The sequence below is a fragment of the Elephantulus edwardii genome, unplaced genomic scaffold (genome assembly GCF_000299155.1).
Source record: "Elephantulus edwardii isolate Elephantulus edwardi_28Jun2011 unplaced genomic scaffold, EleEdw1.0 scaffold00098, whole genome shotgun sequence".
NCBI classification, from domain to species: domain Eukaryota; kingdom Metazoa; phylum Chordata; class Mammalia; order Macroscelidea; family Macroscelididae; genus Elephantulus; species Elephantulus edwardii.
The window spans coordinates 748,144-775,278 of NW_006399848.1; the positions used below are offsets into that span (position 1 = coordinate 748,144).

A 27,135-nucleotide genomic window follows, 5' to 3' on the forward strand; every position below is an offset into this window, starting at 1 on the left:
TTTGTTCACAATAACAAGGAGTTGGTAACAACCTAAGTGCCCATCAACAAACGAATAGAGAAGATGTGATATATTCACACAATGGAATACTACGCTGGATTGAAAAACAAGGAACTCATACAATATTAGTCAAAATGGGTGACCCTGGAGAACATCATGCTGAGTGAAAAATCTCAGTCACAAAAGGACAAATACGGCATGGTGCCACTGTTGTAAAATAGGACTGACATCGGGTTTGGGGGAGAGACTGAGAAAGGTGGGTTCAATAATGTATACTTCAGTGAAACAGATGAGGGAGAAAATGGTTTAAAAGGGATATGTGATTAGGTATTTTTGTCATGACAGGAGTCTAGAGCAAAGGCTACATGGTGGAGGGGACCCCGGGGGAGGGTTTGTAAAACAACGAAAGAATTTGTCTTTTACTTTTCCAAGGGGGTAATGTACTAGGGGAGGGTTGGGAGGGGAGAAAATTACAACAATGAAATAATGGAAATCCAAAGTCTCTGTAAATTTTTACTGAAATTAATAATAAATTTAAATTTAAAAAATGCTGCAAAAAAGAGGGTGTGTGTGTGTGTGTATACACACAAAAAGATCCTGCCTACCTGAGTGAAGGTACTCATATATAAATGATTTATAGTCAATATATGTATAAAGTACAGATAGCTCAGCTTCTCAGATTATTTGCTCAGTGTACACATAGCTTAATCGGACTTTAATAGGAATCTGAAAGCATCTACTCTAACTCACACCTTTCCTGATTTTAAATCGCATTGTTTAAATGGGTCCCCTTGTTCTATTATGGCTATTCCTTTTTCCTTTCAGGCTGTAATATATAAGTTCTTCATAATCACAATGAAGCATTCTGAAATTCCTATTCTATGTAATAATATCCATAATTTGTTATGATCCACCTAGTCAATACCTCTGCACAGGTAAATATTTCTCTGGCATTCTCTACCTTCAGACAAGATCTGTTTAGCAATGATATCCCTCATTCCGTGTCCTCCTCTGAACCTGGCTTGTATATTTGACAAGATCCTGTCTATGAATGTAGTTTTGTTTACCTGCTTGTTAACTATCTTAACATTTTACCTGTACTATTACTCAATAATTTCCTCACTCTGTTGGATCCCTTTTCTTCAGAATGGTCACAAATACGGTCTCTTCCATTCACTGGGCAGCTAGCTTTTCTCTAAACTTAATTAGCATGGAAGTGTGTGGGGGCACTTGCACTGCTGCATCCACTTGAAAAAATGCTGCAAATGATATTCCATCAATTCCGGCGGCCCTAAATACAACTCTTTGCCATGTCTGAACAGACCCAAAGCTTATCCTCCAGTAGGTTTTCCAATACTGTGAAATTGCACAGAAGAAAACTGTCCATCTCTCTCCTGCAGAACAGGAGGCACCTTTGAGTGGTCTGCCTTGGGTCAGCTGCATGACTTGACCCTCTAAAGCCACCAGAGCTCCCCCAGTCAGCACGTTATTTCCTGATAATATGCTAATTCCTGGAATGGCTGGATACCAACCAATACTTTTTGGCATAGTGACTCTGGATGTCATTTCTATTTTGTTTTGATGCTTCATGTATCATTCAATGTTATGCCCCTGGGATCCTTAATAATTGAAATGTGAGGTTTTGACTTTGCCTTCAGTTCTTTCTGCTTGGGAAATGTCAACTGTGTTCTTCTCTTTTAGATTTCTTGCTTCTTGTCTTTGGACATTTTCAGTATAGTATTTTAGCCTTCTCAAGTAATCCTTTCAAATCTTCATCATTTACTTCATTATTTCTTCCTTTTGCTTTAGCTTTTCTACTTTCTGAAGCAACTGTTCTAATATTTTTCTAATCTAATATTCTTCTATTATTTTATTTTTCTGTCTTTCTAATGAACTTAAGGGAGCTCTGATGGCCTTGTGGCAAGAAGCTGTGCTGCAATCCCAAAGGCACACAGTTCAAGGCCACAACTGCTCTGCGAGGGGGGAAAAGCTGGGTAATCTCCTCCCATGTGATTAACTGCCTCTGAAAACCTGCCAGAAGGTCAGCTATAGTTCAGTTCTCACTACTGTACTTGACAACAGAGTTTTCTTTATATATTATTTCCTTGATGTCATTGCCACAACTCATATGTTATCAGGTCATTGTGTACAACGCATCAAATCTATTCTTAAAATAATCGTTAAATTCAGGATGGGAATACCCAAGAATATATTTTGGCACTGGTGGATTTTTTTCTTCAGCTTCCCTTTGAACCTGGAGAAGAGCAATTGATGGTCTGCTCCACAGCTGGCCTATGATTTTGTTTATACTAAGGATTGTGAGCTTCTCTCGTCTCTTTTCACAGATGTAGTGGATTTTATTCTAACAAATAAAGTTTATGCGAAATTCTATCATGAGATCACCAGTTATCCATGAAGGCTACATTTCCCAATGATTGGTACTTTTCAATTTTCAATTTTCACATTCCAATAACTTGCAATTGTCAATAGTACCTTTTGTGGGTTTTTTTAAGTACAAGGTTCATGAAAGAGAGAAAGGCCTTCAGTGGGATGGACTTCAACAGTGACTACAACTATAGGATTAAGCATAATGGATATTGTGAAGATGTCCACTTTAAGCACCATAACGTATGTATATAATAGCCCAGGGACAAAGAATACTGTTGCCTGTTATAATTCCTACCTTTTAAAAATATGGTTTTAAGCATGATTATTTTTGCAGTCATTGCTGTCATAGTAATGATGCATCATTTGAGATTTTGTCAATATTTGATGAAAGATAGGGTCCCTACCACCAACAATTGGTAAATTTCAATTGCTACCCATTTTAATTTCGTTCATAGGGTTGCTATGAGTCACCTACAACTCAACAGCACTTAATAACAACAACAACACCTTTCAATAAGCTAATCAAATAATTTGTCCCCTTGCTCAAAAGGAGTACTTGTGGCTTAGTAGTAAGAATTGTATTGCCAACCCAAAGGCACACAGCTCAAATCTACAAGTTGCTCCACAGGAGAAAGATGGGTAGATTCCCCAGCTACCCATTGAGCCAGGGAGCTCTCATGGCCTAGTGGATAAGGAGTGGTGTTGTCAACTCCAAGGCACATGGTTTGGATCCACCAGCTGCTCTGTAAGAGAAAGGTGGGCAATCAATCTCTTCCCATGTAATTTACTGCCTCTGAAAACCCTCTGGAGGGTCAACTGGGAGTCCATTCCGACTTGACAGTACACCATAACAGCCAGTCTAATGAGAAGCACTTGTCTGGTCAACTTTCCATGGTTCTAAATATCACAAATGTTAACAGTAGGGAACTCTGGTGACTTAATGGTAAGGAACTGTATTGCCAACCCCAAAGCACATAGTTCAAAATGACCAGCTGTTCCACAGGAGAAAGATGGGCAATCTCTCAACAGTGTATCACAACAAATGTCCTTATATCATGTTAGCAAAAACTATCTACAATATACAGCAGTTCTGATATATTAAGGTAACTGTTTTCCATACACCAAACTTTAAAAAGCAATCTATTTTACCTAATATTTTTAAACTCCTTAATTTTTGCAAAATATCTGGGGAAACTTTAATACATGATTAACAGGAACATCAAATTAACGATGCAAGAGAATGAGTATTAATAACGTTTTTCTGATTTTAAAAAAGGGGAGTTTTCCCCTTAAATTTATTTCTGTACTAATGAGGAAAAAACCATCTCCAAACTAGCTTCATCTCCAATCCTCCACTTCTTACTTCTGATGCTATCCATATCATAAAGCTGCAGAAAGAATGTCAAAGAGGTACTTAACTAATTACCTCAAGAAAAGCTGACAAAATCCCTATTTTGGCACCAATAGCCTTTACTTGGCATGGTCCCCCTGAGTGGGACCACTTAAGAAAATCGAACATATAATCCTACTTGATTTATGCAAAGTAATCAGTATTTTTTAATTTTACACCAATTTTTAGAAACAGTCTTTGTTTCAGTCACTTATGTTACACTCTTTGCTCGGTTATAGAAATAAAGAAAACCTCTCACAAAAATGCTACAGCGCAAACAGTTAAAATGAAAAACTTAACTTCACAACAGTCATTTCTCTGGGGTAACTCAGCTAATGTTAGGAAATGAAACTATCTTCCAATTACCATTCTGATTATTCAGATATGAAGATCAATTGAATACATAAAATGCAGAGTCAAGGATATAAATAACTTAGAATTATAGCTTAGAAGTAAAAAATTAGGTCGTTTCCCCTAACCATATATTCTAGGCCTTTCTGTTTGTGTTCATTAGAATTCTCTGACAGTTTCTGAAGGCAGCATATTTTGCTTTTAATAACAGCACCTTTTAAAGACCAAATTATCTCCAGGGAAGAGAGCAAACGCCTCGCTCTGTCCATAGTAACAAGATTCAGCTCAGCTTCAGTACAGCTCAAGCATCATATTTAAGAGCTGAATCCAGACTATGCTGAACCATGGCATCCCTCTACATGAGCTTCACCTGTAGTTTAGAATAACTTGATGACCTAAAATACTAAAATAATCTCTGCACGTTCCTAACAAACATCAATGCACTAGAGATGGTTCTCATTCATAGTTCATCTTGGCAAAACAGACCAATTTCTGGTCTAAAGGGCAACACCTTGTAAAGATGATGCAAGAATAAAAACAGTGCCATATGGAATTCCTGGATCTGACTGGAAAATATACACAAATGAGCCAGATTAACCTAACAGAGAACACATTACTGTCCATATGCAAGGCAAAATGCCTTGCGAACTCTGTAAAGTCAAATGTGACACGTGATGACCATCCTTGCCAGCCATCACACTACATTTTGTGAAACTGTCCTGGTTAATAAGTATCAACAAAGGGCAGGTTCTCTCATAGGAAACACTATCTTTCAAAAAATTAAAATTAAAGGAGACATATGCAAATACAAGCTGGAAGGCAAATGGGGCACAGCCTGAGTAATGGCAGCCTTTACAGGTGACTTTTCCAGGAAAGTCCCTCCTGGCTCCCATGCCACAGACTAGAGAGCTGAAGATTCTCTTCTGGGTGGTTGTTAAGCCAGAGAAAACTCCTGAAGCCCTTAGCTAGTAACCATTAAGACATTGTGTAAATAGTTTATACCAGAGATGCCTGATGGAGTCCAGAAAATAAGATTAGCCTGGACTCATTCATTGGCCCTGCTCTGCATCTGACTCAATCCTGCAATGTCACTGACTTGCAGTGGGTCCTGAGCCAGCCATTTATTTTTCTGCTACTGTTTTCATTACTCAGCCTTCACTATCAACATAAGCAAGTGCCAGCCACACTCCACATATTTTTTAAGAGGAGATGAACCCATTTACTGGCTTCACATTGCAAGCTCCAGCTCTGCTAATTAAAAATTTAGGCAAAGCACTAACTTTTCAGCGTTTTTAATTATGAGTACAAAACACCATCCACTGATCCATATCAAAAAGTTACTGCTCTGCTGAATTCCTGGCAAAGTAGTATAAACAGTGCTGGCTTAAAATGGCAGCACCTTCTGGAGAGGAGGCTAGGGGCAGCATAAAGCAGTGAGGAATGAGATCTCAGTTCTGGGTCCTCCTATATGTACAACCTTAAGGATTTCCTTGGCTTCATCTACAAATGTCTCTTCATTTAGAAACAGAAATAGTGTAACTCGGAAATGTTAGGAAGATTAAATGAGATTATGTGCAACAAAAATTAATAGTGCATTGTTTAGTCTTTTCTTCATAAATAACAGCTCTCTGGAAACCATTCTGCCAAGAAAAGGGAAGTGTGTAACATAAATGAAACGTTGGTCCAGCTGCAAGAAATAAAAAGGCTTATTATATTAGAACTCCCCCTAATTGTGTACATGCATGGGTAAAGGGTGAGGGTAAATGATATGTGTCTAAATCTCCTTTGTATAACTTTTCAGGGCCAATGGATTAAATATGTTGAAGGAAAAGCCAAAAGAACAAAAGGTCTTCCCTAATTTCCTATTTTGCACCTAGCGAGGAGATTATATCCTGGGAACCCTTACAATAATCTGAGACAGCCATGAAGTCAGGCAGATAAATACCGTAATGCTCATGCTACAGTTTAGCTCCATGTGTTCCAATGAGACATGAGGTCTCTGCAGAGCCATAAGGGCACACTTAGAATTAGCTCAACCTCAGGTTTCTGGGATCCACAATCAACACCCTTGGTGCCAGCAGTTGGGAAATTAGGAGACACATTGTATTAGGAAATCTGAAGTTAGGGATCTTTCAAAATTATTCAGGAGTAAACAATGCCAGTTTGAGGATTAAAGTATATCTGATTCAGGCTATGGTCTTTCCAATCACTTGCTATTCATCTGGGAGCTGGACAGTGAATAAAGATAATAGAAGAACAACTGATTTCGCTGAGCTGTGGTGTTGGAGAAGAGCACTGAACATCCCATGGACAGATATGTCTTGGAGACGGTGCAGCCCAAAGCGCTCTTTGGAAGCAAAGATGATAAGGCTTTGCCTCACATACTTTGGTCATGTTTCTAGGAGAGGCTATTCCTTGGAGGACATGATGCTCTGAAAGGTAGAGGGTCAGTGAAGGACAAGAAGTGTAACCAGGTGGATGGACACAGTGCTTGCTACAATGGGCTCTAGTGTGACAGGAAGTGTGAGGATAGCACAGAATGGAACAGGGTTCAGATCTGTTGTTCAAAGAGTCACTATGAGTTATACTCGATTTGACAGCACTTAACAATATTCAAGCCATGGTCTTTCCAATCACTTGCTATCCATCTGAGAGCTGAACAATGGCTAAGAAGGACAGAAGGAGAACTGATGCCTTTGAGTTGTGATGCTGGATATCCTGACTAAAGAACAAAGAGATACCTTGGAAAATGTCCAGCCAGACTGTTCTGTGGAAGCAAAGATGGTGACGCTTCATCTCTCATACTTTGGGTATGTTGCCAGAAAAGGCTATTCCTGGAAAGGGAAATCATGCTTGGAAAGGTGGAGGGTCAGCAAAAGAGAGGAAGACCCTTGGCAAGATGGATTGATACAGAGGTTGTGGAAATGGCTCAAGTGTGTCAGGGATGGTCAGGATGGTAGGGATGGCACAGGACAGGAGAGGGGTCAGATCTGTTGTTCACAGGGTTGGTATGAGTCATACTCAATTCAATGCCACCTAACAACACACGAGGGAAATGGCCAGAGAACTAAAATGCTGCTATAGCTGAAGGAGTCAAGGATCCACAACCCCCACTTAGGTGGGTTAAATCTGCAAGCAAGGCCAGTGGTCTCAACACACAAAGAGAAGAGCTCACAAGTGCCCTAAGTATAAACTTCAGCTTTCAATGCCAAGAGCAGATCACTCTGTGAAGACCAAGGAGCCACAGAACAATACAAGGACTGCGGACTTGACAGCTCCTCTTTGCCTCTGCTGCTAAACCACTGAAGCCCTGCTCCATTCCAATTCATTCAGATGCCTTTATAGAGAGGAGAAATGCTCAAATCTTCTGATACCAAAAATACCAAATACCAAAAAAGTAGAGCTAGCTACTGAGATTCTTTAAGCTTAGGGATGAGATTGGGTTTCTTAGATATTCTAAAATCAGTCCCCTGCTCTCTTTATTCAACAGAGCACAGTTCTGAGAGAAATGTTCAGTTATGAAAAATACAGCAGCTCTAACCTCTATGTGCATCTGAGCTTAATAAACTGTGCTCCATTAGAGCTATAAGTCAATCCCTATCTACTGTTATGTCAGGTTTGACTGAAGAGTTTCAGCCCCGTGCTTTATCTTTTTCAAGAAATATTACCAAATCTATGTCAAGGACTTTAACTTGCAATTTTTGTTATCTCAGTCCGATAATGTTCCTAGTCACCTCGAGGGTGCCCTTTTCTTGCAATCGTCCCTAAGCACAGTCTCCAAGAACTGCATGAGAGGGGGAGGGAACAGCTTGTTCCTTTTCCTCCCTGAATCATGCACTTGGCCCCCCATACTAAGGACCCAAAGGAGAAGTGAAAGGAGCAGAAAGATGGTGTGGTGTTTGTTTCTGCAAACTCGTGATTCCTGCTACATTTCATTCTGATGTCAGTGGCAAATCAATGGCATGGTCTCCTCCCCCTATGAAAGTGGTTTGGTGCTAGTAGAGATTGTTGTTGTGTTGTTGGGTACCACTGAGTCAGAACAGACCCATAGCTGACCCCTAGAGGGTTTTCAGAGGCAGTAATCTCACAGGAGGAAATTGCCCATCCAAGGCTCTCCCACAAAGACAAGCATGATTATCCAAGAGGAATTTCTTCTGTATCAGGTCATGTACAGTCAAGAGACAACCAGAATAGGAAAAGAAAGAAAATCACCAAACACTTTTCAGCCCAGCTATAATTTCCCACCAGATCAGTGCATGCTGTGGATGGAGTAAGCTATTATCTTAGATCCCTAATCTAAAACCACATTCACTTGTCCTCAGGTAGAAGGTATATCAACTATTAAACTTGTAAGAACAGACACTACACTTGCTCTTTGCTAAAAGATCTAGAATAGCAAACATTGTGATCTCGTTGCTACCCTTATTCACAGTAATAATCCTACCCCTTAATTCCTGTGATTTCTTTGATAGCAAGCAGTTGCACTCTTATATTTTATATTTATTTAATATTTATATCCATTTTTATTTCATCTTTTCAAGACTTAAATGTAGTTTTATCTTCCATGTTCACTCATTCCCAAAACAAAGAGGTGTGGCTACTGCAGCAGGCTCTATCCTCAGAACCACATCTAGGCAGGGTGAGGTCAATATGGCGGTCTTTGGACCTCATACTTATTATACCAGGTTGAAACTGAACAGAGGAAAACTTAGAGTAGTGAACAGGGAGGGCTGTGGGAGGGAACTGCAGGTGGAAAGCAGTTCAACTTCTGAAAATAGCCATTCACTCAGCACTGGGAGGGCAGGAAGGTTCCCCCAGGTAGGCTTGGTTGGTGAGGACACAGTCAATATTAAAAGCCCAGGAATTTTGAGGGGCCAAAGGAACTTCAGAAAGGAGTTTGTTATTGGTGGTGTTGCATATGGTCGAGTTAGAACCAACCAATGGTAAACCCTCTAGCAGGTTTTCAGAGGCAGTGTATCACAGGGGAGGAGACTACCCATCTGTCTCCTGTAGAGCAGCTGGTGGATTCGAACTGCATTCCTTTAGGTTGGCAGCTCAGCTCCTTACCACTAAACCACCAGAGCTCCAGAGAGAAGTAGTAGTTGTTGCTGTTGTGTCAGAACTCCTATGCTCCTTTAGCAGCATGATCTCTGTTAAGTTATACAACCTAAGTTTCACCAGGTAAGAACTGGAAACATTCACAGTGCCTGAGTGCAGTGCTTATTCTTATTAGAGGTCCCGGAGTTAGTTCGGACTCAGCACCACGACGTACAGCAAAAATAAACACCACCTGGCCATGCACCATGCCCACATTCGTCCATCTGAGCCCACCCTTGCAACCATGGGTCATGCAGCACATGAAGCTCTTCCTCTTTTTTCAATGATCCTCTCTACTTTATCAAGGATGATGTCCTTCTACAGGGACAGGTTGCTTCCGACGACAGAGGCAAAGAAAACAAGCTGAAGCTTCACCATTTTTGCATCTAAAGAGCATTCTGTCTGTACTTTTTCCAAAATAGATTTGTTTATTTTTCTGTCAGTCTATGATACATTGGATATTTTTCACCAATATCATAATTTAAATGCATCATTATTTCAAAATATCATTACCTCAGTCAGGTGTCCTATAGTCTACAAGGTGACATTGTAACTCTTTCAAGAGACCTTTTGCATAAGATTTAACTAATATAACACCTTGCTTCATTTTTTTGACTGCTGTTTCCATGAGCGCTGATTGTGAATCAAGTAAAATCACATCCTTGACAAATTCAGCCTTTGCTCTGTTTATTGCTCCAAAGTGGAGATTTTTGTTTCCTTTTGGTTGAGACGCAAACCATGCTGTGGGTTTGCTGGGTTGACTGTTCTTTGTTTACTTCATTCGTAAATACTGCAAGTCCTCTTCACAAACAATTAAGGTTGTGTCATCTGCATAACAACACAAGGTCCTACTCCAATTCTGACACTGTTTTCTTCATATAGGCTAGCTTATCAGCTTATTTGCTCAGCACACCTCATTTTTCTTTAGCAATTCTTCTCTACAAAGCCGTCTAAGATAGCTAACTGTGAGGTACCAGTGGTGCCAAGAGTTCAGTAATTAAAACATATTAACAGCACTGAGTTCTATTATCTCTTTCAAAAGATAGAGAGAGACAAGCCAGGTCTCCAGCAGCAGAGAAGATAATTAAGTAAGGCTGTTCCTCACAGATAAATAATGGATAGGACAGCAGATGCCCCTCTTTCCAAAATAGGTGGGGACATAACAAAAGAAGACGAATGTGCTGGTTTGAAAATGAATGCAAAAAAAAAAATTAATGCAAAACAGCTGTAGGCTAAAGATCAGTTCCCACAGAGTACCATCACAGGGAACGGAGTCTTCTGTGCCCCAGGATGAAACAACAACAAAAAAAAAATCAATGTTACTACACACGTTCTTTATTTCATTATGTACATTCACTCTGCCTTACAAAAGCAGCTAACTTCAATTCAGTACATGTATATAATTTAAAAATAATGCTGCTGCCTTGTCAAGCCATGTGGAGGCACACCACAAACTCAAAGCATCGTTGATAGGTCATTTTAAGCAGAAAGCAACTCTTCTTGGGAGCCTTGAGTGGGCCTGCCCAGTCATCTGCCATTTTTCTAGCTAAGTCACAATAGACTAGAGATAATAACACCCACTTAACACTTTTTTCTCCTAACATACTCACTGTCAAAGTTGCACACTAATGGCTACTAGAAACACACTATCAGCTGCATGTCTAATTTCACAGAGTGTATTCTTACCATCAAAACCACAGGGACCATTAGGAATGAGGGAGCCTTAAAGTGACTGTGCACAAGAGTTCTGAACACTGAAAAAATGAGGCAAGTTTAAATATCCTCCTCTAAAGGACAAATATTAAACCACAACAGAAAACTGGTCTTGACAAGATGAATTTTATGCAGTGCCAGGCAGGAAGGAGAGCCGTGAACCCTCTCTGCAATCGCCCAGAGCTACTAATAATGAGATCTCCAGGGTAACTTTCTTCTAATCCTTCCAAAGAGCACAGGAAGTGTGCACATCCAACTGTGTGCATACTTTACAAACTGAGAGGAGGTAGCTATCATGACAAAATTCAACTCCATCTTCTCACAAAAAGGAGAGTAAAAGTTTCTGAAATGTGATTGCAAAAATGTCAATTGCCATCCACCCTGTGTGTTCAAAGTAGCAGCTCAATTCTGAAACATGTGATGTTGTTGTTGTGTACAGCTAAATTGGAAAACACCCATACCTGATCTTCTAGTGGGTTTTCAGGGGCCATAAACCACACAGGAGGAGACACCCCATCTTAAGCAGAGCAGCTGGTGGATTCAAACTGTGCACCTTTGGGATGGCAGAATTCCACACCACTAAGCCACCAGAGCTCCCTTACACATGAGCTGGGGAAACATGTCTACTGACTTCACTGTATCTATGATAGGAACATGATGAATAGCTTTGATACAAATAAAGGGCTGATCTATTAAATTATTAAAAGCTACAATTCTAAATAGAAAGCCCAGGAAGTTCTCTATGTTGGCAAAGGAACAATGTCTGAAGAACATATGGTATACATGATAAACCCAAGTGACAGATTTCATCCCAGAGCAAAAACACACCAGTTTATCCTGGCATATGAAAAAGAGATGGCCAAACTACAGCAAATTTTCCATAGGTAAAACCTGGGTGTAAGCTTTTTGAATGCTGCTTGAAACAGAAAAGATACAGTTCCATGAAAGTCAATGCCATCTTAGCAATTAAAATTCTGCATAGAACCCAGGGTAAATAATTTTTCAAAATGATGTCAAAGTAATTCTATAGGGAAATAAAAATTTTTCTCATCAAAATGGGACTGAAACAACAAAATATCTACATGAAAAAAAATAAGTACACCTCAATCCCTAACCTTTTTCCAAAATATAGTATTTTCAATTGCTTATTATATGTTTGAAAGTTAAACAATGGATAAGGATGACAGAAGAATAATTATGTCTTTGAATTGTGGTGTTGGAGAGGAGTAGTTAACACTCCATGTTGTTATTATATATTCAGAATAAAGAACTTCTGCATCTCAACAGTAAGAAAAACAACTCAAGAGACACTTGACAGTGAAATATATGCAAATGGCCAATGCATACATAAAAAATGCTTCCAAAATTGGTCAAGAAGGATGATGAAATTAAAATCATAATGAATTACTACAACAAACCCACTTGGATAGTTAAAATATTAAAAAATAAATAAAAACTTGGAAGGTTAGCAAAGATGTGAAGAAACTAAAATTATTTTGCAGACTTGTGTGCAAAATGGTACAGCCACTTGGGAAAAAGTGCTTGGCAGTTTCTGAGTAGTTAAAAATTTACCCTACTAGTCAGTTATCCTACTGCTAAGATTTTATCTAAAAAAAATAAAAATAAATAAATTATAAATCAGTTAAGAATAATGAATATCCTGATTCCAACTTTCATCCTTTGGTGCTAAAGAACATATCACCAAATTAATCCCAAGTGACTAAAAGAAATAAAAAAAAAAACAAAAAAAATCCAAAGAGAGAGAGAATACTAGAGTAAAATGTAAACAAAGTGAACCTGGGCAAAGGGTATATACATCAATCAGTTCCTTGTATACTATGCTTGAAACTCTTCCATGTGCTTAAAATAATAAAACATCATAAGATATAGAAACCAAATTAAACAATACATAGCACAATATAAAATTTAGGATAATCTGGAGGAAAGAAAACCTATCTGAATTCATAGATTCATAAATTCAAAATATATTTGGGTACATATTTATTGTTTAACAACCCCAACTGAAAACTTCCCCCATAAGACATGGGCTCTATCAAGGGAAAGATAATGAATTGAAAGCTTAGTGGCAAAGAGTTGCACTGCCAATGCAAAGGCACACAGTTCAAATCCACCCTGCTCCATGGAAGAAAGATGAGCAATCTCCTCTCATGTGATTTATAGCCTCTGAAGACCCACTGTAGGGTCTGCTACTAATCAGTTCAGACTCAGCCATACAAGACAAACAACTGGTTTATGTGATGAACTGTGCTCAAAACTACAATTCCTATTACAAATAGTACTCATTGAGAGCTCTGGTGGCCCAGGGGCAAGAAGCTGCACTGCAATCCCAAAGACACATAGTTCAAAGGCAGTAGTTGCTCTATGAAGGAAGGATGGGCAATCTCCTCATGTGAGATTAACTGCCTCTAAAATCCACCAGAGGGGGAAAAAATCATGGTTTTGGTCAAGGATTCTGAGGCTAGTGATCCAAATGCAAGTGTCTTGAGGACCATGTCATCTCTAAAGCCTCTGGATGAAGACCCTTTCCTTTTCTCTCAGCCTCTAAAACATGCATCCTTGGCATTTAACAGCATCTTCACATGGCCATCTTTTTACTATGTCTCTTCTCCTCTTTTAGAGAACATCATTGAGATTTGATTAGGACCCATCCTACTCAATTATGTTAACTCCTACTCAATTATGTTATGTATACTCCTTATGTTAACTGGTAACACTTTCAAAGATCCTATTTCTATTCAAGGGCACATTCAAAAGTACCAAGAATTAAGACTTCACTATAAATTTTAGAGGGCTCATCATCAAATCCATACAGGTGGAATGTCAACATATAAAACAGAGAGAGGCAGCAAAAGGGAAGGTTATCTAAGCAGATGGAAGATAATGAGGGGGAAAAGACACTAAGGAGCAAAAAACAAACCAGAATCTGTTCTAGGAATTCTAAGGAGAAAATCTGGTTTAGGAGTACCAAGTATGAGAAAGAACGGTAAGAGAAAAAATTAGAAAAATAATGAAGATAGATCAAATAAGATAGCTGAATATTAGAAGTATATTAATTTAATTTTGTCAGTTTAGTGCCTAAGTGTTTTAATAAGACTATTGAAATAGTAGAATGTGTGATATTGTTTGGGATTGGCAAACATGGGAAAAGAATTATTATTTCCTGTAGAAAGTCAAGCAAGAAGATAATTATTATTAACAGTCCAGGAAAGTGAGAATGATTGTATGTACCCCAAAAAGAGACAGAAAGGGCCATAATTTCCTGAACTCTCTCTCTCTCTGAGCTTTCAGTGTGTCAGAAAAAGTCAAACTGGCTCAGGATGGAGCAGGTTTCAGAACTATTGTGAACAGGGCCAATTTGAGTGGCAGGTAACTTAATGGTACATAACAACAACTCTAGTCATTAAAGGTTCAAGGTAAATAATGGTTATTAAGTATGATAATTAGGCATTTGTCAATTTCATCTTTAGGGAATTCTATTAACTCTATGGCACAGGATAGGCCAGAGTTTAGATCTGCCGTTCACAGGTTCATTATGAATCGTACTGAAACTCCACGACATCTAACAACAACATTAATTCTAAATCAGAATGAAAATACAGTTAAGATATTTTTGTTTTTCTTCAAATAAACTCACTATGTTTGGGAATGTCATGTACATCTTACAGCGATGCTACGAATAGATCTAACATGAGCCATCCTCAAAATCCCAAACCACACTCAGATTCATTGTTGCAGTCACTTTGTCAATCCATCTCATTGAGGAAATCCTAAAATATTTTCAAAATATCTGTATATAATACTAATTTCTTAAGTAGTGCCTCTGTGAATTTTTCTCAAGTAAACTCATTAAGGGGGAAAAAAGTTCAAAGCATTTAATTTCTCCTAAAGTCTCTTTCTCCAAATTCAGAAATAAAATTTGTATCTGTGGCTAGCAGCACACAGTGAAAATTCAACATTTCCTACATATCTGCATGCTTCAGCTGTTATTGTGATTGCTCTTAGATGCCACTGAGTCAGGTATGAGTCATAGCGACCCTCTGAACAGGCCACCTGAACCCGGCCTCATCCTACGCCATCCTCATCACCTCCGACGCACTAGAGCTCGCTGCTGAAGTTTCTCCGTCAACTAACTTCACTCTTTTATAAACAAATGCCTCCCAAGGGTAGCAGAATATTTAAAAGCATATATATTGTTTTCTAATTCTTCCCAGGCAGAGTTTTGATGGCTTTCTAGTTGGAAAATATTTCTTATTAAAATTCCAATTCTAAGCTGATATGACAGATAGAAAAGGAATCAAACAAAGTAGAGGAGGGAAACAATTAGAACTACTATCTGTGATTCTCACCACATTCACACAGGACTAAAGTTGTAAATCACATACAAGACAGTTAAGCACATTCTAACATTTTAGAAGGAATATCCAATAATATATCATTACATATTCTACTTTGATTTCTACTGAAGGGTTGTCAAGACATTTTTAAATGTGAATTTTTGTATAGAATGTCTCCTGTTTGTAGTAAATAGCTGTAAAGATGAATGTTAGAACAGAAGAGAGCAATGTCTATTCTCTAGAGATAATATTATGATATAGTACACCCAACTTCATTTTTTTAATTGCCTTGCAGGTTATTGTAACTCAGTGTTACCTCATTGTATTAGAGTAGAGCTATAATCCACAGGGTTTTCAAAGGTTGATTTTTTTCATACGTAGAGTGCTAGATGTTTCTTCCAAGGCATCTCTGGAGACACCTGATCCATATAAAGTGAATTAGAATTGAGTAACTGGCCCTTCCTCATCATTTGAACTTGTAAACATTTCAAAGATCATGGGCACAACACAGAGAAAAAGAATCTAAACATTCTAGTATCTAAACTAATCAGTTATTATGAACAAGAAACTAAAAAAGAATTTTTATTTTATATCAAAAACTTTCTGGGCTAATAAATAAAATCTTTGATTAATCCCACAGAACAAACGAACATCCAAATACAAGGTTCTTTTTAAAAATTGTAAGATAAAACTGGGATCAGTCTTTGAAGAAAAATTGAGAAAAGCCATTGTCATCTAGCCACAGATAGCCGAGGATGAGAGGGCCAAAAGCCTTCTCAAACTTCAAACTGAAGAGAAGATTCTTCAAAAAACCATGCCATTTCCCACAGAGTGCTGGTTTAAAAGAGATGGGCAAATCAGAGCGTGGCTATCTAAAATGTGGATATTAGAGCATGAGACATGAAGTAGCTGGTTTACACACCTTCATAAATGTAGTTATTAGTAAGATGATTCTAAGGGGAAAGTTAATTCTTCAAATAAGATGATTAATGGCTAGAAAAACCAGAGGGTGGTCTGTGATGTTAAGGGTTCATTGTTCAAAATTACTTTCCTAGACAATGAGTTTGACTTTGGCACATGGATTGGATGGAGACATGCAAATGGAGTACATTGTTCTATTCACAAGGGAATAGGCCAGTCTTGCCATTAAATTAAGTAGATGCAGCAGCAGAAATTGAGAATCTCACCACTAGCAAGGTAGCAGCACAGGATGCAGAATGTATGTCCTGCATCACTCAGATCTGGACCTACACGCACAGCAGCCGCCACAGAGAACTAGGGGCCTGACGTGAGACAGAGTGCACCTTGACTCCTACCCCAAGCTACCAGAGCTAGGAGCCTCTACCCAAATTTGCTGGAGGACTGGAGGGGGTAGATTCCATTATTGGCAGGCTAAGAGCTTCCTAACACTGGCCTAAAGCCACGAGGCTGAATGCTGAGGTTCCGGCAAACACATTTCAGAAGTTGTCCTAACTGAGCAACTGTATTCTGCTGCCAACCTGAATTACACCCTTTTTGACTTCCCTAATAAACACCACTAACTGTGAAGAAAAAGGTCATTGTCCTTTCAACATTATTTCTGGAACAGAAAACACTGTGGATCCCTATATCAGAAAACAAACGAGGCTACTCTTGACTAATTTTAAACATTTTTTCCTTCTACCACATTGTATCAAACATCACATTAGCCAGCAAATATTGCAGACCAATTCCTACTAAAATTTCTACTGTTTTCTGCCTAAAAATCTGTTGTTGTTCTTGTTATATACCTTTGAGTCAGAACTGACTCAGAGCTGATTTTCCAGTGGGTTTCAGAAGCAGAGATTCACAAGGGAAGAGATGGTTCATTTTTCTACTGAAGAGCAGCTGGTATATTCAAACTGCATACCTTTGGAGTGGCAGTGCAATTCCTTACCACTAAGCCACATGGGACAATTATAGTCAGTTAAAAGATCATCAATATAACATGAGTAGTATATTGTATATAGATTCAATTGTGATTCTGTTGTGAGGGGCTGTGGGTGTTATTAACCACTCTATGCAGAACAGAATGAAACACTGCCTGATCTCCTTCCAGCATCACAAGCACTGTTGTGTTTAACGCTGTTTTGTGCAGCCACTGTGTCAACCCATCTTGTTGGGGGGGCTTCCTCTCTTTTTAAGACCCTCTATTTTATCATAGATTATATCTTTACATAAACTTCTGCATTATCCAAATTTCTATAATAAGAAAAATACTGCTATTAAAGCAAAGGCTTTAAAAATTAAAAACCACTAAACCAAAGTGTGCAAATGAATCATACCATATGTTACACCAAACAAGGTAATAAAGGATAGCATGTTGCTTGAACTGAAAGCACCACCTGAAAATAGTATGCAACTTTTTAAAACAAATTTCATACTGATGAACATGCAGGTAATATTCCATTTTTCCTTAGTGATAGTAACCCCTTTCAACAGAACTCATTCTTAAGTAAAGAATACTGATGTTAATTTTTAAATTTCTTTTAATACATATTTTCTATACTATTTTTTCCATTTCAACAAGTTTTCAAAATTTCCAATTCATTTACTTTTGTTACATAACATATTATGGTCTCATTATCCAGCATATACTAATTCAGTATCTTGGGAATTTTCAAAAACTAGATAACAACTACCTATAATGAGAGGCATCAAAGGCAAGTCCATAGGGAGTTGATCATTGAACAAGCTTATTGTCTCTCTTACCTTCTACCCAATAGGACAACATTACAGGTGAATTTATAAAAGGGAAATGAAAATCAAGAAACTGGGTTTACACACAGGCTTTTTAAGCTTCTAGAATAAAATCTACACCTATGCTGTCCAACAGAAATAAAATACATGGCACATTTAAAAAGTAGGTCAACTTATTTTAATAATACATTTACCAGTCCTTGGAGAGGGGCATCATACTTGGAAGGGTAGAAGAACAGCACAGGAGACAAAGACCCCAGATGAGATGGACTAACACAGTAACTGGGGTAATGGGAGTAGGTGTGCCAGAATTAGTGAGACTGCCTCAGGATAGGGCAGTCTTCAAAGCTATTATACACAGGGTCACTACGAGCCACAGGCAACTCAACAGTACAAAACAACATTTAACCTAAATATCATCACATACATACAACAGGAAAATAATAACAAGAAAATTTATTTGTGCTAAACCCTCTCAATTCAGTATGCATTTTACATAGACAATACAGCTCAATTTTTACTAAATACATTTCCAGGGAACTGTGGTGGCTTAGTAGTAAGAAGCTGTGCTTCAATCCCACAGGTTCATAGTTCAAATCCACCAGCTGCTCTGCAGCAGAAGGACAGGCAAGCTCCCATGTGATTTACTACCTCTGAAAACCCCAGGAGGGTTGGCTATGAGCCGATTCCAACTTGAAGGCACACAAAAACAACACAATCAATAACCACATGTGACCAATAGTCTATTTAGATGGTTTAAATTTATACTTTTCACATGCAGTAAATAAGTTTTTATTCCATTAATATCACATCTCTATTTCCCCTTTTTTTTAATTGTTAACACACTACACAAATAATGTAACAAAATACAAAAGGAATTAAATTTACATAGGCAGGATATAAAAGAACACTTCAGCTGAACTGAATAATATTTAACAAAAGTCATATATGAGAGTTATTTGGTACCAGGTAGCTTTGAATCTGTAACTGTTCTAATAAAAGAAAGCTCACACAGCACGGACACTGCTCAATGGTGAGGTAAGGGACTATAATAAAATTAAAGAAATTCAATGAATAGAAAAGTCTACAGAAAATGTACCATGAAAAACTTCAAAGCTGACCTAAAAAGAAGGGAAATAAAGCACAGAATTATACAAACACAGCAAGTAGGCAATCAAGAAGAGTATGTGCAAACCTCCTCATTAGCTCTGCCATTACTCTCAGATATTCAGCATGTGTTCTAGACTTCAGTCTCTAACTTAAGAAATGATATATCTACAAGTGGAAAAGCACACAGAACTGACCAACAGGAGTCTGCTTTACATGAAGGCCCGTATTCAACTGTAATAGAAAAGAATAAAGTTCAAGATAATAACTCAAGTATTAGTTATTATCTCCACTTGTTGAATGGCAAAAATTCTGGCATTCCAAGTCACTCGGAACACAGATCCTGGAAAACAAAACACTAAAAAAAAAAAGCTTCAGAGGTCAAAGAAAAATAGTGCTCACAAAAGTAATAAACTAGGGACCCTCCTGACTCTCATACTAAAGATACTGGATTAAATGCACATTTAAAAACTGTTTCTCATCATTTATTGAGCTTGGTGTGCTGTTTTCTTTTGAACTCCAGGTTCTCCCAGGTTATAGGAGACAGATGTTAGATAGCAAAACACTGTCACATTGAGAAGTACCTTTTGGAAAAGAGTGAGGAAGGAGCAGGTGGTGAGGAAGGTAATGATGAACTACTGGGGGCCTTTCCATAAACGAACACACTGAGATAGCAAAGGCACATATTCAATGAGTATTAAATTATCTGGCTTCAAAATGATGAACCTGACTCATAAACAAAACTGTAAATAATTTCCAGTTCTATTTCATTTCAGGAAAACTGACAGAAAAAAAAAACAACCCAGTAAAAGCTTCAATGCTTTTCAATGGCATCCTAGATAATGAAATGCAGTACAGGTAGTCCCAGTCTAAGTTAGGGTTCAGCCCCAACAATTCCATCATAAGCTGATTCTTATGTAGATGAAATAACTCACGGGTATTATTTTTTTAAACTTTTCATTATTATTGTCTTTTATTTCAGTAGCCTTTTAAATCCAATCTTTATTTGTCTGTAAAGGTTGAAAATAATACAGAGATGATGACATGAACAAATTACATGTTGCAACAGCACATAATACTATGAATAGAAAAAAAAAAGACTATGGTAGTGCAGATCATGGTAACTTGAGTATAAACTATGTTAGGGACTATCTGTATTGTTACACAATGAAGATGCAGCTATTATAGAAAGTTAAATGAAATCATTAAGCAAAGACTTATTTCAGAAAAAGTATTCCCAAACTCTTGAATAGCTCACCTGAAAGAGAGAAACATTCAAAACATTCCTGAAATAGCGAAATAAGGTAACAGGCGTTTCACTCTCTTATGTCAAATCCTACACAGCCATGGTGTTCAGGACAGCGTGGTACTGTTACAGTGACAGGCACATAGATCAATGGAATAGACCTGGGAACACAGAAATCATCCCATCTACCTACGGTCAACTGATTTTTTTAGAAGACAAAATAGTTAAAAGGGGAAACGAAGGCCTCTTTAACAAATGATGTTGGTAAAATTGGAAAACCACCTATAGAACACTTAAGAAAGACCCACACCTCACACCGTACACAAAAACCAACTTAAAGTAGATCAAAAACATAGAAGTAAAACCAAGGACTATAAACATCATCAGAGAAAACCTTGGAAGAACTCTAGAAGGCCTAATTCATAAACAGTCTTCCAAGTGTCTTGAAAAACTTACAAGGAGTAAATAAAATAGATGAATGGGACCTTCTAAGAATCAAATCTCTATGTATATCAAAAACTTCTCCAACAGGGTAAAAAGGAAAGCCACAGACTGGGGAAAAAATATTTAGTAATGACATATCTGATAAAGGACTCACATCTAAATTTATAAAATATTCCAGTACCTCAACAAGAAAAAGGTAAAATGGGCATAGGATATGAATAGATACATCACCAAAGACGACATTCAGATGGTAAACAAACACATGAAGAAATGTTCAAAATCCCAAGCTCTCAGAGAAATGCAAATAAAAACAACTATGAGATATCATCTCTCCCCAGTAACAACAGCAAAGTTAAAGTTCAACAGAGCAGCAAACAACAAAGGCTGGTGAGGCTTTGGAGAGACTGGAACCCTTATTCACTACTGGTAGGAGTGTAAAATGGTGCAAGCACTATGGAAGTCTGTATGGTGCTTTCTCAAAAATGCTGGGAAAAGAAATACCATTTGACCCAGCAATTCCACTACTGGCCTGGCTGGTTGGTGCTAAGTGTTGGCTGGAAGCCTATTGTTGGTGCCAATGAGAAACCAATGCATAGGCTGCAGTTTTAAAAATTCATTGGGCTTTGTGTTGGATGGAGGTTCGCTCTGGCCTGGTACTAGGAATATACCTTAAAGAAATGAGAGCTGCCAGATGCAACCAGATATATGTACACCCACGCATACTGCTGCATTATTCACAATAGCAAACAGAGGGAAGCACCCAAGTGCCCATCAACAAATAACTGGTATATTCACACAATGGAATACTACATAACATTGGAAAACAAGGAACTCATAAAATATTACACAACATGGGTGACCCTGAAGAACATTATGATAAATGAAATATCTCAGTCACAAAATGACAAATACTGTGTGACATCACTGTTATAAAACAAGACTGACACGGGAGTTGGGGAGAAAAGAGAGAATAAATAATAAACACTGCATTGGAACAGGTGAAGGAAATAACTGTTTTTAAAAAAAATATATGATTAGGCATTATTTGTGCAACAACAGTCCAGAATCAGAGATGCAAAGCAAAGGGGACTGGAAGGGGTAGTGAATTATGCAACAATGAATTTTTTTTTTAAAAAGAGTGAACTTGGGGGTGGGAGAAAAATATGCAACAATAAACGAATGAAAATCCAACTTTTCTGAAAACTTTTGTTAAAATCACAATAATCTTTTTATAAAAAATAACTATTGTGACTTTATGCTATAGCTCTACTAATAATTATCTCAGCACATGTTCAAAGCATGACATATCTTTGTTGTCGTTTTTGTTAGGTGACATCAAACTGCCTTCAATTCAAGCTGTTCCACCCACTGCTCCAGGGGAGCACTCTCCTCCCATGCAATTTACAGCCTCTGAAAACTCACTGGCAGGCATGCTATAAGCCAGTTCCCATTCAATGGTAGTGAGTTTATCTTTTTTTTAATGATTAATAGAAGATTTATTTAAACAATAATACACAGTCATCTCTGTCTCACTTAATATGAGATGTTAAATGGTCGTTCCCATTTTCCTTCCTGGATAAGTTTTTCTTTTCTATCTCTCTCGGCTTTGAAAACATAGTACCAGAAGAAGAGGGGCCCAAGGCCAAACACAGCTCCTGTGAGAGCGAACTTGGGAGTGGGCCTGAAATTGGGATATATATTTGCTGATCTTGCATATGTCCAACAAGTCAAGGAAGGATCTTCAATGATCGTCTTCCGGTTGGGGTCATTGAGCTGAAGCAGATACTCCCGTTTAAGCCAGGATCTAATGGCCAGCCGCTCAACTTGAGCCCGCCGGGTCTCTAGAAAGATGTTGTATTCGGCTGGGTCGAGGGTAGTAGGTAGAGTGGCCAGGCGCGATGGCTTGTACTTGGGGAACGACATCTTGGTGACAGGACCGAGTTTATCTTTTTTAAAATACATTTTTCAACGTATGCCCAAGGTTGTGTCATATGCATAATGCAGATTCTTGATGAGTCTACCTCCAATCCTGGTGCCACACTTCTTCTCATAGAGCCCAGCCTTCCGGATAATCTGTTCCACATATAGATTGAAAAGATAAGGAGATAGGACACATCCTTGATGTATACCCTTCCCAATCAGACCATACAGTGTTTCCTTGCTCTGACAACTGCCTCCTGGTCCAAGGATAGGTTTTGCATAAGCACAATCAAGTGTTCTGGGATTCCCATTCTTCTCAGAGTCAGTCACACTTGTGATCCACACAGTCAAATGCCTTTGCATAGTCAATGAAAAACAGATAGGCATTCCTCTACTACTTTCTGCTTACAGCCAAGATCCATCTGACATAAGCTATAATATCCCTAGTGCCACAGCCTTTTCTAAACCTAGCCTGCACTTCAGGCAGTTCTCTGTTGATGTGCTGTCCAGTCATTTTTGGATAATCTTCAGCACTATCTTGCTTGCATGTGATATCAATAATACTGTTCGATAATTTTCACTCTGTCGGATCACCTTTCTTAGGAATGGGAACAAATACAGATCTCTCCCAGTCAGTTGGCCAGGTGGTTGCCGTCTAGATTTCTTGGCACAACTTGGTAAGCACATCCAGGACAGCGTCTGTTTGTTGAAATATGTCAACTGGTAAACCATCAATTTCTGGGGCCTTGTTTTTTGTCAATTCTTTCAGAGCAGCTTGAACTTCTTCCTTCATCACCACAGGCTCTTGCTCACATGTTGTTTCATTAAATTCTTCTGTGTCAACCAATTCCTTTTAGTACAATGAGTCTGTATATTCTTTCCATCTTCTTTTAATGCTTCCTGGATCATTTAATATTCTGTACAAAGCACCCTTAATTATTGCAACTAAAAACTGAGGAGGACCTGAAGCGCTTGCTGAAGAAAGTCAAGGACTACAGCCTTCAATATGGATTGAAGCTCAACATCAAGAAAACAAAGATTCTCATCACTGGGCCAATTGGCAGCATCATGCTAGATGAAGAAGAGATTGAGATTGCTAACAGCTTCAGTTTGCTTGGCTCTACAATCAACACTCTTGGTACCAGCAGCCAGGAAATTAAAAGATTAATTGCATTAGAAAAGTCTGCTGTCCAATGGAATACTATGCTGCATTGAAAAACAAGGAACTCATGCAATATTATTCAAAATGGGTGAACCTGGAGGACATTATGCTGAGTGAGGTATCTCAGTCACAAAGGGACAAATGCTATATGGTGCCACTGTTGTAGAATGAGGCTGGCATTGGGGTGGGGGTAAGACTGAGAAAAACTGGATGAAATATGTTTACGGCATTGAAGTCTATGGGGGAGAGAATAGTCTAAAAGTATTATATTTTAGGGCATTATTTTTATCGTAGGAGTACGCAATGAGGGTTGCAGAGTGGATTATATTTGGGGGTAGGGGGTGGGGTTTGGGGAGGTGCAGGGGGGGGATTGTGTACCAATGAGGGAGTTTTGCTTTTCAAGGAGAGGAGCAAATGGGGGGGGGTGTGCGGGGAGAAGGGTGCAACAATGAATGAATGGAATCCCAAAAATCTCTGTAGATGTTCATTGAAATGAAAAATAAACAACCTAAATTAAAAAAAAAAAAGTCTGCTGTCAGAGACCTCTCCAAAGTACTGAAGAGCAATGATGTCAGTCTGGAGACTAAGGTGCTCCTGATCCAGGCCATGGTCTTTGCAATTACTTGCTATGCATCAGAGAGCTGGACTAGGAATGATAAAAGGAGAGTTGATATCTTTGAGCTGTGGTGCTGGAGGAGAATATTCAATAAACCATGGACTGCTAGGAGAACAAACAAGTTCATCCAGGGGAGAGTGAAGCCAGGCTGCTCCTTGAAGGTAAGGATTCTGAAGCTTCGTCTGTCATACTTTGAACATGTTGCAAGGAGGGACTAGTCCTTGGAGAGGAATGTCATGTTTGGGAGTGTGGAGGAACAGTGCAGGAGAGGAAGACCCTCAAAGAGATGGATTGATTCAGTCCCTGGGGTAATGGCGATCGGTGTCTCAGAGACAATAAGACTGGCAATGGATCGAGTAGGGTTTAGTGCTCTTGTACATAGGATCGCTATGAGTTGCAGGTGACTCAACTACACATAACAACAACAACATATGCCCAAACTGACTTTTCGCTTTCCTTTTTACCAATACCATGTTCATGAGTATCTCTTATCACAATCTGGCACTGCAGTTAAAACATAAATTAGCTAGTTGCTGTTTTTGTTTTTTTTTTAAACATAAATTAGTTGTTAACTATAACACTACCTCCATTCTCTATCCATGGTTCACAAATAGGGTACCTCTTTGGAAGGTACCTGACACCAATTTTAATCTTGTATCTTTCCTACTTTCTGTCTGAAGTGTTTTGGGTTGTTTGTTGTTGTTTTCTGGGCGTTTTTTAAGAATACAATTTCTCTTCCATAGCTCTGATGGGTAGTCCATAAGAAGGTGCACAGTTAATCCCAAGGTGATCAGTCTCGGGTGGTTCACATCCACCAGTTACTCCCATTTAATTGGGGCAATAACACTTTGATTTGTTCTGCTTCATTTTGGGTTTGGCATTTCTGTTCTATTTCCTAAGGTGCTCTGGTGGCATAGCTCAAATACGTTTCACTGCTAATCAAAAGGCCATACATTTCTTACCAGTTAGAAACCACCAACAGCTCTGCAGGAGGAAGAGGTGCAGTCTCCTCTCACTAAGATATACAGCCTCAGATATTCAATGAAGGGATGCTCTGAGTTAGAGCAACTGGAGGTCGTGAGTGAAGGAGTTCTATTTCCTAGTTCATGGTGTAGTGGCTGGGATCTAATAGCTTGCAACTGCCAAGCAAGGCCCATGACCTGGTTCCTATTCACCTGAAGCAACAGAAGAAGAAGTAATGTAAAGAACAGCAGGTGGTAAGGGGTGTGCGGTTGATTTGCTCCACAACTACTTCATCTCTCGTGAGACAGGGGAACTGAATAGTGTGTAACTATTATTACTTAATGTTTTCATCAAAGAGTCCACTGAGATCTATAGATCAAACGTAGAAAATAAAACACAAAGTATCAAATTCTCACAGAATGCATACTTTCTAGAGTCATTGAAGTAGGATAAACTCCCAAAACTATTATCCTGAGTTAAACTTTAAATCTTGAACCAAAAGCAGCCCTTGATCTGTCTAAACCAACAGTTTAATTAGCAAGAAATGTCTGCTCTGAGCACTGTGCTCTTCTAAAGAACTATCTATTGTTGTTGCTGCTGTTGTTACGTGCCAGCGAACTATCTACAAGGACTGAAACTGAAGACAGTAACTTAAAAGATTACAGAGGAAGTTTAGGAGGCAAAGTTTATGTTCAGTGAGGAGGAAGAACTCAGAAAAGGGGTGGGGTAAGAAGGACAGCACAACTTGAAGAATGTGACCAACGTCACTAAAAACATGCATGTAGGAATTGTTTATCTGGTCCATGGTCAATTTTGTGCATTTTCAGCCACCAAAAAATTTAGAGAAAATGATTTTTAAAAAGCAAAGAACTGGCCCTATTGAAGTGTGTGCCACACTAGATTTCCTAATTACTCAGGAACTTTCTTTCTCCCCGTCACTTTAACCTTTCCTAGAAACTATACAAATAGAGTTCTTAATGTCTGTGGAAAAGGAAAGATGGGAGTTTATAAAAAGGTGAATACATTTCTGGCAAATAGTATCACCAATAGAAAACAACTTTTTTAAACCTCAAAAGCAAAAGACTACGCTTGGTAAGAATTGACACCTCCCTTCCAAAACTTTGCCCTCAAAAATTAACCCAAAAAAATCAACAAAACAAAAACTAAAGATAGAAAATAAATCTTCTACACATACGGTATCCAACTGATCTTCTCACATTTGTTTCCATAGTCAAGAAAACAGATCAGAGTAGAAGATGGATTGGCCCCGAAAAAGAAACAGAAGCAGCAACTTTTCACTGAAAGGAAAAGTATCTTTGATTTCAGGTCTAAAACTTTAAGACAGCCAATATGAAGCTTTTCCTCTCCTGACAATTGTTTCTACTCCACAAAACCTAAATAATTAAAAAAAAGAGAGAGATGTATTTCAATCTGAGGGGATTATCCTAAAAAAATATTTAAAATATGTGCAAACATTTAGCTAAACAGTTGTAATAGTAGAAACCAGAAGATCACAAAAGGTTGCAAAACATTCTAAAACATCCACCCAGTGCAATTATTTTACATTATATACACCCACACTGATACTGCGACATGCTTATGATATGGTGGGTATAACATAACGTTTTTTATAAAACTGATAATATCATATGTATATAACAGATA

At 38.4% G+C, this 27,135-nt stretch overlaps 1 protein-coding gene and 1 pseudogene across 1 annotated transcript in view; both read right to left on the reverse strand.

Annotated features, from left to right (window-relative positions):
• The window catches only part of KIAA1324L (KIAA1324-like ortholog), a 206,170-nt gene that overhangs the window by 139,296 nt on the left and 39,739 nt on the right, over nt 1-27,135 (reverse strand). The window lies entirely within an intron of this gene.
• On the reverse strand, nt 22,343-22,732 carry LOC102865825 (annotated as a pseudogene).